Source organism: Mastigoproctus giganteus, chromosome 3 (assembly GCF_048544385.1).
Source record: "Mastigoproctus giganteus isolate SK-2022 chromosome 3, ASM4854438v1, whole genome shotgun sequence".
Lineage (NCBI taxonomy): Eukaryota > Metazoa > Arthropoda > Arachnida > Uropygi > Thelyphonidae > Mastigoproctus > Mastigoproctus giganteus.
In genome coordinates, this window is record NC_143577.1 from 182,970,663 (window position 1) to 182,976,429 (window position 5,767).

The following is a 5,767-nucleotide window of genomic DNA, read 5'->3' on the forward strand; positions in this document are numbered from 1 at the left end:
TCGGCTATTAAATGCTTTTCTAGCGCCCAATCGCTGCAGCATCGAATTCGCGTTGTGTTTAAAGGATCGAGTGAACACAGGATGTCAAACTCGATCCCCCGCCATGACTCCTCCTGGGTTCGAACTGGTGTATTTGATTACCGGCAGAGAGAATGAGACATTGTGTAACACATAACAATATTTATTATCACAAAAGAAAACATGCATACAGATTTACATTCCATCTAGTGGGTTTGTGTAGAAGTTAAAATTATGTGTATATATAAGCTTCTAGGTTTCTGTTCAGAACAAGGATCTGGTATTTGCTTACAGCATACTGGATTCTGCTATCACTGGAACTATTCCTCCAATAGACTTATTATTTGGTTCTAGATTTACAAGCTACAACAATTCAATTCACAAAACACTTCAACATAGAACAAGAACGGTTGGAACAGGAGAACCTTGGGCAAAGTACTTTTGATGTGCTCATCACCTTTAGGCCGTCTTACCTGCGTTCTAATGTGAACAGGTTCATCCCCCTTTGGTTCTTATCCCCCCCAGCACTTTGCTGTACGATTCTGTGTACCAACTACTCTAGGAGAAATTCACATTTTATTATCAAAATTCACAAAGGTTAAATATTTAGGAAGGAAGCATTGAAATGGTATCTGTTTGTGTCATATTCTAAGCTTACATTCGCACAAGTGAGATAAGGGCTTACCAGTTAAATCTCTTGCTTCAGGTTAGCCGGTGGGACCTCCTCTCCTCCGGTAGAAACTAGGGTGTGGTCTTCTGAGCCATGCTTCCCTTTTTGTCTTCATTTCTTCTCGGCCGTTCTTTTCGGCTCGAGCGAAACACGACTGCAGAACCTTCCCTTCACATCGTTTGGACCCTGAACTTTCGACGGCAAGACGTTCCACTCTCCTCCCAGTCTCTCTGTTGGAAAAACTCAAAGGTGTCTCCTTCTCCCCTTCTTGGTGCCTCTCATCTCTTATATACTAACATTATCTTGTTCTACGTCACAGTGATAGAATCATCGTGGAATGTCCATTTCGCAGGGACAACTGAACGTCCCCCCCCACGCTGTAGCAATAAATCCCCTTCTAGTACCATCGTGGGCGTGAAAGAGGAGATGTTCTGGCTTTGTTGAACTAGGGCGATGGGGAAAAGCATTATTGGTCTGTACACTCGATCTCCTTTGAAAATAAGTTTCTGCTCTCTTATTGTATTACAACATAGGTTTCGAATGAATATAGTTTTATGATCTTATCCCACAGATTCCCGAGATATAATTTGCAACAATTGAATGGTTTATTTTGGGTAGACCGAAGAGTTTTAAAGAGGCGTTGTTTTTAATAAAGTTTAAAATATCCCAAGAAACTGCATTAGCTATTTATCAGAGAATAGATTCCGCCTGATTATTGAGAGATCTTGAAACTCTCGGTCTAACAGGAGACCGCCTCCAAGTTTTCAGAAAAAAAGTCTAAATGGGAATGTAGGAAATGGAGCTTTAACGATAGGTCTTGGTTTTGAGTGATCCCTAGATAAGGATGACTCACCCAGGCAAGGTTTACATGATTTTCTCTTAGAAAAATCGTGTTTTTTTTTTTTTTTCTCTCCCCAGATAGGAAAAACAGCCATACATAAATTCTCTGTACACACAGTTCCTATAGCGCCTCGTGGGAACTTAGCTACCGATAATGAGAAAAAGAATATGCAGCTCAAAGGTCACTCACCAGGCTTCCCTCTCCTCACTTACTTCATTGTCATAGTTTATGGAACGAGTAAGTAGGCTTAGTGAATGACCTTGAATCACTTATTTTTTTTTTTCCCCTCCATATTGTAGTCGTTTATACCAGTGTTTCTCACCCTGTGGGTCACCGGGCAGTTACAGAAGCTTTGATTGGGTCGCAAAATTTTTGATAAAATGCAAGGATCGCATTAAAAAGCAAAATAAAATATAACAACAGGTAAGAACTTTTTTAGTAAATTATATTTTATAATTTGGGTATGGAAAACAGAGAGAGAGAAGCCAAAAAAAAAAAAAATTATTCTGTCTGTAAATAAAACTTCTAAAATGTGAGATCACATATTTTTTTTTTTTTTACAGATTAGGTGGTGGCGTTATAAAAAAGCTTACCAACACTCTCAACTGTAATGATCCTCCCCCCCCCCAACTCGTCATAACAGATTTCGAATATTGACATTTTAAATTTATTAACGCATGGCATGATTCCTTAGGTGAAATAAAAAAAATAAAACTTTTCTCTCTTCCAATTCAGTGCTGGAGAACGGTTCGATCATTATAGTTGCAATACATTTTCGATACTCGAATGGTTTATTATACTTTAAAAAAAAAAAAAAAGTTTTGAATGGATCAGAAAAACATTACAGTGAATCGTAACTTTCGTCGGATATTTCTGGAAATACAGAACAGAACATTACTTGCATTTTGTGACAGCGAATTTCCGATCAAATTTCAACTACTTCATTTAATTCAAACATAGTTCCCGAAGCTTCCATTTCTTTACACTATATTTAACTTGTTGAAAGATGTGAAACATCACAAATTTGCAGCTACACCCACTTAAGTTACTGTTTCAGCTGATAAGCTAGCGAACTTTGAACCTTTTCTTTTCAATAGAACAGGCAAAACACGATTCGCCATGTCACGTTTTTCAGTTTCTCACCACTTGGTGTACGTTTCACGATCTTTCGTACTACGTAAAGAAAGAAATGAATGAATTGTAGTTATTGCTACAGACATCAGCATATTTTAAAATAAAACTTGAAAATATATACCCGACGAACTTTCAGTACAGAAAGGAACATACATTGAATCTAATTGAATACAAGGCTACTTTCCCAACGAGAGTATCCCTGTGCAGGCGAAGTTTTTACAGCTCCGGCTAATAGGGAAGTTTTCTTAAATGTTTGCTGTTTTATTGACTTAAATTGGCATATTAATTTATTTTATAGAAGTAGCTTTATATTCCTAGTTTCGATACTTAGTTTAATTTGAACTTCGATAGAGATTTTGTAGGATCATAATAAATTAAATTAAGCTACGCTATTATATTGTGTCAGATTTTGTAGGTTATTACTTAGTAAGGGTATCCAATCCACGTGTTTTACAAGTTTTTGCACTCCGGCAACGTTAAGTTTTTATTTGTATTTAGTCGTTTTATTGACTTAATTGTTATATTAAATTATTTTCTATAAGTAGCTTATAGACCTAGTCAAGCTCCTTATTATTTATTTATTTATTTTTATTTATATATATATATATATATATATTCTTCTCTTTGCTGGCAATCAAGTGAGTTACTAGAACGCGGGATGCTGGCACCAGGATAATTAGTATTGACTACTTTTTTTTTTTTTTTTTTATGAAAACCCCAAACACGAAAGGTATCAAAACCTATAGCACTTAGTACCGTGCATGGGTTGAAGGGAAGTATGGGGGGAAGGGGGATGCCGGAAACTTTGCTCTAGAGACTAAACATGGGTTTCACCACTTCAAGCCTCCAATAAGCAAAGTGGTGGTATTTCACCGGTTGATGAAAGTCATATTCGCACAATAAGAGCTTTAGTAGACTCAGGTTGGAAAACGTGCTTGGGACGGGCACGTTTTCTATTGGTGGTGAGGTGGCCTGAATATAATGTTAAGGCCATCTGTAATGTTCATAGAGTACATGTTCGACAATAATACTATGTGGATTTGGACGAGAGTCTTGGGCCACCATAGAACAGAAACAAAGATGAAGATGATCAAGTCAAGCTCCTTGGTTTATTTTTAATTTAGATAGCGCGATTTTGAAAGTTAATTAATACTTAGTATCTGTAGATTTACCGAAACTTGCCGCCATTGTTATACGATACAACGTATTATTATTAATATCCATATCCCGAACTAGAAAGCGTAAGGTTTAAGGTAAAATTAGTTAGCGAAACAATAATACTATGTGGATTTAGAAATTAGAAATCACGGTATTAGAAATCTTTCAGCTTAGTATAGTATTATCAGTTAATCAGTAAAATTTTATTAATCTTCATTGTCAATTAAATTGCACTTTTTTTAACTAAATACATATAACGACTTAGATTTTACAAACGTAACATTATTAATTGATACATATAACTTGATAGGATATACGGAAGTTATATAACGAAACTCGGAAATAATACTCGATACTGATAAAAAAAAAAAAAAAAAAAAGAATATATATATATATATATATATATAACAAAAAAAAATAAATAAATAATGCCAGCAGCATAGCATGGCAAGACAAGAAGAGCGGAAATAGTCAAAATTAAATATAACGATCAAACCAACAGGGAGGAGTAACAAGAGTAAAAATATTGCAGCAGAAACTCTCTAAGATAATTTAGAACATCTAAATATAAAGATAATAATCCATTAAATTTCGAATGCCAATTAAAAAGATAATTTAGAACATCTAAATATAAAGATAATAATCCATTAAATTGCGAATGCCAATTAAATTAGCATATTTAATTGGCATTCGAAATTTAATGGATTATTATCTTTATATTTAGATGTTCTAAATTATCTTAAAGTTTCTGCTTGCTGCAATATTTTTACTCTTGTTACTCCTCCCTGTTGGTTTGATCGTTACGTTTAATTTTGACTATTTCCGCTCTTCTGTCTTGCCATGCTGCTGGCATTATTTATTTATTTTTTAAAATTATTATTCTAATTTATTTTTATTGTTATATTTCAAGCATCATGTAGAGGAATATGCTTTTTGCTGCCTCTGATGTTTGAAAGATTCAGTTTCCAACTATTTAAAACGTTATTCAAATACATGTATAATTATATATAGTGTTATAAATTATTGAAATTTTATTTGAAATTGAATCGAAATCATAACTCAGACCAGAGCAGCAGAGCAAAAGGCTTAAACTAATGGGAGTGCTGTGGCTCAGGGGAGAACTGAGGGGGGAAGTTGTCCTGTGAATCACAGCCTTTTAAAATGTACTGCTTGTTTGATGTTTGCGGAGCATCAGAGATGGGACATGATATTGCCAACGGGAATTCTTTGTGTGTGCACCATGTAAGGAGTGTGAGGAAATCAGGTGACAACTCAGCGTTGTTATGGGCCTATATGAGCGCTTGAAGGACAGGGTGGATGCTCTCGAAGAATCTAAATTGAGGGGCCCATCAAGCTCTCAGCTGCCCACATCAATGCTGGAGCTTGCACTTGAACATCACACAACACAGCGGCAACCCCAAGGCAGAATGCATTGGTCCCACAAGAACTAGTAGTAGTCAGAGAAACGAGGAACATATGGTGCAAAAACCATAGGTGGAACAGGACCAGGGTATATCTGCCAGGGGCAAAGGTTGGTGACGTTGTAGAGCGTATATGATCTTTTAAGGGCACAAAAGTTGTACACGTTGGCACTAATGATATTAAGAGTAGGAGACCGGCGGAATTACTTAACAAGTACAGGTCACTCCTGAAAAAAAAGCCGTGAATGTGGGTTGAATTTGAAAGTGTCTGAAATTAAGGTGTAGAATTTTTCTCAGCCTGGTCTGTGCTTGTTAACAGGAGAGACTGCTTCTATAGGGATGGGATACACTTAAATAGAAAGAGTGCAAGTATATTTGTATATTTCCGCAAGTATATTTCCGACCCACCTAACACTGCCATCGAGGCAGTGTTAGGTGGGTCGGAAAACTGCTAGCTTGGGGGGATACACGGACTAATACACTGGTGTGCAAAACTTAAGGACCAACACTATTTCTAAAGATTAC